The following is a 10,534-nucleotide window of genomic DNA, read 5'->3' as shown; positions in this document are numbered from 1 at the left end:
CTAAGCCCGAAACGTCAGCCTTCCTGCTCCTCTGATGCTGCTTGGCCTGCTGTGTTCGTTCAGCTCTACACCTTGTTATCTTAAAAAATACTATTTGCAACAGTCCCAGCACTCTTTTCAGTGACATAATCCACATTTTACAATGGAAGATTTATTTTTTAAAAAGCACCTTTCTTCAGCTGCAAATTATACAGCACGGCCTCCAGGAAATAAACAGACGGAGTGTCGAGAGATCCGCAGCCCTGGCACTGAATACCTTCCGTCATAAACCCGCTCTACCACCCTCCCCCCAACTTGCGTAAACCAAAACAAAAAAATCCCAAATCGCTTGTCGAAAACTTCACCAAATTGCTTTTCATAGTCTGTTTCTCTCCAACTTTTGAGGACAGACAAGAAAAAAGCAAGAATAAATGTTTTAAAAACACATTCAAACATTCTAGGTAAACGTGCTCACTTCCATTTTTCTCGTTCTCCCGCACAAGTAACTTATGGGAAAAACAAAGATTGAAGGAGCAAGATGCTGGAATCTGCTGAAAACAAAAGATACTGGAGGTCACAGCGGGTCAGGCAGCATCCAGGGAGGGAGAGGAAGCCAACGTTTCTGGACTAGATGGCTCTTCATCAGAGCTACAGTGAAATATAGAGGGAGCAGCATTTATGCAATAGTGGGAGGGGAGAGGGTAGAGTACTGGGGGAGCAAAGGTGTTGATAGTGCTGATTAAGTGGTCAGAATGTGAGAATGGCACAACAATGTGTAACAGACAGGAAAGCTCAGATAGTCCCACTTAGGGTGGGCCCCTCGGGTCCAGTCATCAAGGTATTTCTGTTCTCTCAACGTGACTGATACTTGACCCAGTGAAATATTTTCAAAGTTCATTTTCTCAGTTCGGGTCAGTTGGAAATGCTCAGATGATAAATGTACAGCAAATTCTGTCCCAGAACAGCGGTAATATACTTGATAACCTCTCTTGGAAAGTCCTCAGAGCCTAACCCTAAATGGAAGTGTCTACAAGAGATTGTTAGGCCCTCTGTGCTACACTTTGCTCAGGTCCTGCTTTTGACATCTGGGTACAACAATCTGGACAGCGTGAGATCTCAGAAATAATTCACCATTCGTTCAAACTTAGGCTGACAAGGTGCGTGTGTGTTGGTGACATTCACAAACTTAACTTAAACTTCTTTAACGTGGCCATCACCAAAACTTACTCTCACCTTGTGTTACATTTGACAGAACTTTACCATGCACTTATTATAATCCTACATTTACTGTAACCTTATCTGATAATTTACATTTTCTAGAAGCTTATATTTACTATATCTGCACCATACGCAAGGGCAGCACAGTGGCTCAGTGGTTAGCACTGCAGCCTCACAGCACCAGGGACCCAGGTTCAATTCCAGCCTCAGGTAACTGTCTGTGGGGAGTTTGCACATTCTTCCCGTGTCTGCATGGGTTTCCTCCAGGTGCTGCAGTTTCCTCCCACAGCCCAAAGATGTACAGGCTAGGTGGATTGGCCATACTAAATTGCCCATTGTGTTCAGGGGTGTGTGGCAAATAGGAAGATGAGTTTAGATGGGATGCTCCAAGAGGCAGTATGGACTTGTTGGGCCAAAGGGCCTGTTTCCACACCATAGGGAATTGAATCTAATCTAATCTACACTTACTGTAATCTTACTTTATCTTGCTTACTGTAACCTTGCCTTGAGCTTACTATAAGTTTACACCAACCTTAAATAAATAACTTGCATTTATTAGGCTCCTTTCACACTGTGGGTCCACCAAAAATCTTCACAGCCCTTTGAATCTGTTTTGGATTGTAGTCACTGTGGTATTGCAGGGAAAGAGGTTGCTAATTTTTGCATGAAGACCTGCAAATAGAAATTGGCTAAGAGAGTGGATTGTGTATTTTGGGTCCGTTTAGTTGGGGTAACTGCTCAGAGGGGTCTCTGCAAAGTTGTTTTAGTTTCCGATTCCCAGCCATCTATGGTACTTCCGTCAAAAATACTTCATTGGTTGTGGAACATTTTAAGAAGTGCAAGGTGTTACATAAATGCCAGTTCTTTCTATCTTGAGGTAGAGTTTTACAAAAATGTTGACGTGCCTAGTCTACCCTGACTGTTGTGCAGAATATTTACTGCATTTTTAATCTTGGTTTAAATTGTCCAACTCTTGCAATTTTAAATAATTTTATTCATATCACAGAATCCCTACAGTGTGGAAACAGGCCCTTTGGCCCAACACGTCTACACTGAACTTCAAACCAACCCACCCAGACCCATTCCCCTGTAACCCACCTAATCTACACATGGGCAATTTAAAGTCTGAATGGCTTTAAGATTGGGCTTGGAGAACCGGGAGACAGAGAACATTGCGAGAGAGCAAGAGGGAAGATGATCAGTGCTTGAGATGGGGGGTCAGGGTGCTGAGAGAGACAATTACAAGAGCAGGAAAGGAGGGAAAGGCCAGAGGTCAGTGTTTGGGGTGGGGCATGGTCAGTTTTGGCTCCGTTACAGAAAGATCATTGAGGGCGGCACATTGACTCAGTGGTTACCACAGCTGCCTCACAGCACCAGGAACCTGGGTTCGTTTCCACCCTCAGGCAACTGTTTGTGTGGAGTTTGCACATTCTCCCTATGTCTGCATGGGTTTCCTCTGGGTGCTCTGATTTCCTTCCACAGCCCAAAGATGTACAGGCTAGGTGGATTGGCCGTGCTAAATTGCCCGTTGTGTTCAAGGCTGTGTAGATTAGGTGGGTTATAAGGGGGTGGGACTGGATGCGATGCTCTGAGGGTCAAAGTGGACTTGTTGGGCTAAAGGGCCTGTTTCCATACTGTAAGGATTCTATGGGTTGTGGGAGATTTCACATTCTGGGAGAAGCTACGAATGACCACCGTAAGAGCAACCAAAGAGTCAGTAGAATCACTTGTATTTCTCCACTGGACAAGAAGTGTCAAAAAAAAATCACATTACTCCTAGAGTCGACAACTATTCATTTCCTTTTGCTGCTGGCTTTCTCAAGATCTAAGGAGACTAAACTTGGTTTCTGATTAAATGATGAGAACTGAAGTTAATGAAATATTCCACGTCAACATTCAAACACTTACGGGAGATAGAATCTATTGCCATGAAAATGGTGGCAGTGCATATGTGGTGGTGTGAGCTCATTCCTGACTTATTTCCTTTCCTCAATCCTTTAATCCTTTTCCTGCCTGTCATGAAAAGGCAGGAGAGGGGTTAATATTGAGATAAATATTGATTAGTTTCAAATTTATCTCCCTTCCTGTCCTCTCACTCCCCTGGCCTGTCTTTTTTACAGGAATGAATTTAAAGAACATGTCTAGTGGTATTATCGCTGAACTATTAAACCAGAGACCCAGATAATGTTCTGGGGCTCCAAGTTCAATCCTGCTATGGTAGATGGTGAAATTTGAATATATTAAAAATCTGTAATTGCAAAACTAATGATGACCATTGCCAGTTGTCAGGGGGAAAAACCATCGGGTTCACCAATATTCCTTACGGAAGGCAACTGCCATTCCTTACCTGGTCTGGCTTACACGTGACTCCAGAACCACAGAATGTGAATTCTTAACTGCCCTCTGGGATGGCCAATAAATGCTAGCCTAGCCAGTGATGCCCTCAACCTGTGAATGAGTTCTGAAAAAAACAGCAGTGACACCAGAACTATAGCTAAATTGAAAACTGAGTTTGATCTGTTGTTGTTAGCCAAAGGTGAAAGGGGGCAAAAACAGATATATGGAGTTATGTCGTAGATCAAACATAAGTTGATCAATTAAATGTTGGCATAACCTCAAAGTGTTACGTCGTGAATTCCTGCCGTGTATTTTTAATGGCTTAACGTATTTGAAGGGCACCTCTACAGAATTTTGAATGTTATTAAGCCAATCCTACTTCTCTATTTCATGTAAAATTGCCTTGCAATTTTATGTCATTTCCATTTCCTATTATTCTTTCCCATAATGACCAGCATTGCTAATCAAAAATAAATTAGTGGAGATGCTTCTTTTTGTTAAAGGGAAAATTCAATGAATAAAGGATCAAACATGAGTTAGAAATAAAAAATATTACATTTCCTCATATAATCCAGTCATTAGCCGAATCAATCTTGCCCTCCAACCTGACAGTTGTGGAAATCTTAAAGTTTGCCGACGGGTGCCACAAACCCCCTCTCTAGGGACACCAGCGTGCAGATACAGCTGCTGAGGAGAGAAGGGTAGTTGGAACTGCTGATCCCTTTGATTGTATACTGCCTGGACCAAACTGCCAAGCTCAGGGGTAGACCCTTGTGGAAGGGATAGAACTCTGCCTTCCTCTGTATCAAATGCAGAAACTCAGGAGGGTGGGGATATAACACAGCTAGTCAAGTGAGAAAAACCCTTTCTTATCTTTACTTTCATAAACGATTGTATCAGACTGCATTTGCCAGACAACCAGCTCCTGCATTCTCACAATCTTTCTCAGAACTTCCTGATCCTAAATTGACGTCAGTAGCAAATTTTGAAAATGTTCGTTCAACTTGCAAGTCAGATCATTACTGTGTATGAAATAAGAAAGCCGAGGCATGGGCAGCATCATTTATCATGCCTTTCCAGTCTTAAACACTTCCTTTTTAGCCTCCTCTTTGTTTTCTGCTCTCCAACCACTTCTCTATTCATGTCAGCCCCAGTTTCTATGTGCCATTATCTCCACCCTGTGTGACCTATCCAGTACCCTATCAAATATTGCATTTTTATACTTGACATGCCTGTATTTATTTTATCGTGATCTTGCCTTCCATGAAGTACAGTTACCTACCTGTCAGGATCAACTTGATTCAATTTCTTATGGCTAAGATTCCAAATTTCCAATCCATGCAGAAATAAAGCCTGGCATCAGAGGCATTGACTCCTACTATGGTTAGGTTGAAGCTTTGAGAATCCAGAGACACATTAATGGATGCTTTGGTCGGCAAATCTTTGGGATGGCGGACTTGCTTCGCGTTGAAAAAAGGATAGACCAGAACCACAGGAGTCCGTCCTTCCTGCTGCTTCAGCCAGTGTGTGTAAGTTTGGTCCATGAAGGACTGGGTCTTTATGAAACACATACGGGTTACGTTATCCTGCAGTCTAACAGATCGGAATACAGCAGCTTGCAAGGCCAGATGATGATAGTGAACACCTGGGGGAAATGAAAGCAGAAAACCTCATGACAGTAACATGGCACGCTAGGGACCCGGGTTCGATTCCAGCCTCGGGCGACTGTCTGTGTGGAGTTTGCACATTCTCCCTGTGTCTGTGTGGGTTTCCTCCGGGTGCTCCGGTTTCCTCCCACAGTCCAAAGATGTGCAGGCTAGGTGGATCGGCCATGCTAAATTGTCTGTAGTGTTCAGGGGCGTGTGGGTTATAGGGGGATGGGTCTGGGTGGGATGCTCCAAGAGGCGGTGTGGACTTGTTGGGCCGAAGGGCCTGTTTCCACACTGTAGCGAATCTAATCTAACAAGGAGTAATGTAAAATTTCCTCCATTACAGCATCACCTTTAGATTTAAAGACCATAAAGACTTGGGAGAAGAAGCAGGCCACTCAGCCTTTCAAGTCTGATTCAATGAGATCATGACTGATCTGATAATCCTCAATTCCACTTTCCTGACTTTTTCCTATAACACTTGATTCCCTTCCTGATTTAAAATCTATCCTAATCTTGGATATACTAAAAGACCCAGCTCCAATAGCCACCTGTGGTAAAAAATGATATAGATTCAGTACCCTCTAAGAGCAAGTACTCTTTATTTTTGCCTTAAATGTGTAATTGCTTATTCTAAGAGGTATTTCCTTGGTTTTAAAACACTGTAGAATATCCTGAAGTTCTGAAAGGGACAAGTAATATCCAATTTTCATCCCTAGAGTCAACTATGATTCCAGAACACATAGTTAGGATTAAAAGCAAATGCTGGAGATGTTTAAAAAAAAAGGACAAGCTTGTTCTGAACAAGAGTTGCTACTGGACTCAAAATGTTAACTGTGCTTCTCGCTCCACAGATGCTGCCAGATCTTCTGAGTCTCTCCAGCACTATCTGTTCTTAAACAAATTAAAATTGCTTTTGTTCAATGATTAGAAAGATTACACACATTTAAATCCAAATGGAAACATTATCATCAGAGTTACTGTTGATGCAGCTCAAGGCTTGGTGATGTAGTGGTCGTGTTCCTATCTCTGGTCTAGAAAACCTGGGTTCAATCCCATCTGTTCTAGAGATAGTCATAGAGTTGTATAGCATGGAAACAGACTCTTCCATCCAACTTGTACATGCTGACCAGATATCTGAAATTAATCTAGTCCCATTTGGCACTTTTGCCTCTAAATCCTTCTTATTCATGTACCCATCCAGATGCCTTTTAAATGTTATAACTGTACATGCCTCCACCACTTTCTCCGGCAGCTCATTCCATACATGCACCACCCTCTGCATGAAAAAGCTACTTCTTAGGTCTCTTTTAAGTATTTCCCCTTTTACCTTAAACCTCTGGTTTTGGACTCCCCTACCCTGGGAAAAAGACATTGATTACTCACCCTATCCATGCCCCTCATGATTTTATGAACCTCTATATGGTCAAACCTCAGCCTCTGATGCCCCAGGGAAAACAGCCCCAGTCTATTCAGCCTCTCCCTTTAGCTCAAACTGGCCAAACCTGGACATCTCTGCATGCATAGGTTAGAAAATACCTGACTGTGGGAACCAATTGTAATGGCAATTGTAGTCAGATCTCCCTTTCTACTTTTAGGGGGCTCTTGTGGCACAGCAGTAGTGTCTCTACCTTTGAGCCAGATGTCCCAAGCTCAAGTCCAACCTGCCCCAATGATGTGGCTGACCAAGATTCTGAACAAGGCTGATTTTTAAAAAAAACCCTAAAAACTCAGCTGTGTAGGATATCAAGGACCAGGAAACACTACATGTTTAACAGAGAGTGACTGCTCCTCGGGAGCGACTGTCTGAACACTTGTGCCGCACAGCACAGTAACTTATCGTACCCCAGACTCGGTGGTACCCCCCCCACCCCCATCCTTTTCCTGATTACACCACTGTTTCGAAGCTTCCAACTTTGATGCGTGAGACTGAATGGAAAATGCTTGATTAAAGCACCTTTTATTGAGCTTGAGATATTTGAGGCAGTGCCAATGATGATAGAGGCAAGAATGGGATGTGCTCAGAAAAGAAGATCTGAAACAAATGCTTGAAATGGAACACCTACTCTTACTCATCTGAGTAGAGACCCCTAGGTTTAGGAGAGTCAGGATAACAGTAGGAGCTGAGAACTTTTCTCACCACCGTCCACTAATAGATATTTTTGGAGGCACTGGAGAGGGTTGTGATGGAACTGAGAGGATCTAATTGGCAGGAAGACTTGCACCAGCTGGGAGTGTGATGGAAGGTCAATGGCTTTACAACTTAGAAATTAAGAACGGTTTCACACTGCCTGAAGCTGTTTCCGCTTGTGAGGAAGTCAAGTACTAAGTGCTATAAAGATGTAATGGTATGTAACCAACTTAATAGGGAATTTTAGAAAAAAACACCTTTTAACCTGGGCCGAATCTTGGTGTGTTGGAGATGAATGTTAGAGATAAATCTGCCTGTAACATTACAAATAAGGTGAATCTGAATGAACAGAAAGGGGAAAAATGTTATACATGTTGGAGGGAATTGGATGAAAGTGGGTGGGAAGTGGTTGGTCTGAAGAAGAGACACCTAAACTTTTATCAGCCAGTGCATTGAGTACAGGATTTGGGACATCTTGTTGCAACTGTACAAGACTTTGCTACGGCCACGTTTGGAGTATTGTGTGCAATTCTGGTTGCCCCATGATAAAAAGGATAGTATTAAATTAGAAAGAATGCAGAAATGATTTACTAGGGTGATAGGGACAGTAAGGACTGCAAATGCTGAAAGCCAGAGTCACGAGACGTGAAGCTGGAAAAGCACAGCGGGTCAGACAGCATCAGCGGATCAGGAAAGTCAATATTTTGAGTCGAAACCCTTCATCAGGGCTGGTGGACCCTTGCTGCTCCTCTGATGCTGTCTGACTTGCTGTGTTTTTCTAGCTCCACAGCTATTGACATTTACTAGGATGATACCTGGACTGGAAGGTTTGAGTTATAAGGATAGGCTGGGGCTTTTTCCCCAGAGCATAGGAGGCTGATGGGGGACCTTATAGAGATTAATAAAATCATAAGTGGTAGCGATATGTTAGATAGCCTACAGAGGAGTCTAAAACTAGGGGGCATGTGTTTAAGGTGAGAGAGGAGAGAAAGAAAGGGCCCAGAGGGGCAATTTCCTTCACACAGATGGTGGTGAGTGTCTGGAACGGGCTGCCAGAGATAGTGGTGGGGGTAAGTACAATTTTGTCATTTTAGAAACATTTAGATAGGTACATGCATAAAATAGATATGGAGAGATATGTGCAAAACACAGGCAAATGGGATTAGTTTAAATTGTGAAAGCTGATCAGCATGGACGAGTTGGGCTGAAAGACTTCTTTCCATGCTGTAGACCTCTATGACTATGACTCTAAACTGCCGAGCCCATGTCCTAACTCTGTGCTATGAAGTACAATGTGATATCTGCGAGGTTTACATGCTGAGAAATGCACTAACACCAGGGACAGCTGCTTCTCTAGCACAATGGGGCATGGTCACTGTCTAATGCCCTTCAGCTGTAGCATACTGAGAGGCTAGGAGCTGCATGGGACCATTCAGAGAGAAAAACTGACAGTTCAGACATTGTGCTCATTAAGATTACCACAGTTGTAATGAGGCAAATCAGAGGAGGACATGGCGTAATGGGGCAAGTTGAATTTGATTGCAGTTTCTGTAATTTTTGATCTATTATGTTTTGTGATGAGATTTTATAAATCTTATGAATAAAATTTCATTTGGAAAAAGACATGGTTAACTACCTGATTTTTATTTACAGGAGTTGATGGATGGGACTAACAAGCACAGATAGCTGATCTGTATCATGTTGATGCAACAGTCAAGAAGGCACAACAGCAACTCTTCTTCCTCAGGAGGCTAAGGAAGTTCAGCATGTCCATCAGGACTCTCACCAAGTTTTACAGATGCTCTGTAGAAAGCATTCTGTCCGGATGCATCATGGTTTGGTATACCCACTGCTCTGCCCAGGACTGTAAGAAACTACAGACAGTTGTGAGCAGGCCCAGTCCATCACGCAAGCCAACCTTCCATCCATTGACTCCATCTAGCCAACATAATCAAAAATCCCTTCCAACCTCTTCCGTCAGGCAGAAGATAAGAAAGCTGAAACACACATACCAACACATTCAAGATCCTTTTTTTCTGATGAAGGATCTAGGCCCGAAACGTCAGCTTTTGTGCTCCTGAGATGCTGCTTGGCCTGCTGTGTTCATCCAGCTCCACACTTTGTTATCTTGGATTCTCTAGCATCTGCAGTTCCCATTATCTTTGAGGTTCAAGAACAGCTTCTATCCCACAGTTTTAGACTTCTGAATGGACCTGTTAAACTCAGATGATGCTCTTGCAGTTTGTGCACCTTCTTTACTTTGTATTCTTTGTATTCTTCACTCTGTTCTATCACCCTATGGTCTTTGTATGGTAAGATCTGCCTGCAGTACACGCAAATCAAAACTTGTCACTGTACTCAGGTACATGTGACAATAATAAATCAAATCAATTGAAATAAAAAAGTAATTAGCAATTGAAAAGAACATTGAATCCTCGAATTGACCAGATCTAGTTCAGTGAAGGTTTTTTAAATTGATAACTGGAATGAGCAGGTTGTCTCATCAGGAAAAGTTGGACAGAATGAGTTTGTTTGCACTGGCATTTAGAAGAATGAGGTATGAGTAGATTTCAGTATATAAGATTGTGTGAATGATCTTGACAAGGTAAACGTAGAAAGGATGTTTCCTCTTATGGGTCAGTCCAGAGTGAGGAGGGTGGGGACACTGTTTTGTCTACACTCCTCCTACTTGGTATGTTCATGTGAAACGGAGAGCTATTGGCCTGTGGCTGTTGGGCCTGGTTCATCGTTCAGTTCAGCAACATCTTTTGACTTTGTGAAGCCCTCTTGATAAATCAGTGGAGATACCAAATGAATGGGGAGAGAGGGTTGTTCGTTCCTGGAGAACAAGTTAAACCAGAGATTTTACCCTATTCAGGGGGCATCACTATGGACTGAGATTGCAAATGATGTGAAGAACCCTGAGTTAATCCAGACCAGCCATCGTATAGCAGGCTCCCTGATGGTCGGATAGCAGTCAGAGTCATTGAACATATCTAAAGCCATTTCATCTCTCACTAATTTGCATGTTTTTCTAAGACTGGGGGGTGGTGGATATCAACTGGGAGAAGGTAGATATCAATTTGGAGGAAGTAGATATTGAGTAGGGTATGGTGGATATGGATTGGGAGGAGGAGGATCTGGATTGGGAAGATGAGAATATTAATTGAGGGGGTCTCTGGTGGTGCAGTGGTAGGGTCTCTACCTCTGGGCAAATTTG

Source organism: Stegostoma tigrinum, chromosome 38 (assembly GCF_030684315.1).
Source record: "Stegostoma tigrinum isolate sSteTig4 chromosome 38, sSteTig4.hap1, whole genome shotgun sequence".
NCBI lineage: Eukaryota > Metazoa > Chordata > Chondrichthyes > Orectolobiformes > Stegostomatidae > Stegostoma > Stegostoma tigrinum.
The sequence above is the reverse complement of the archived record's forward strand: the minus strand, read 5'-3'. Positions refer to the sequence as shown.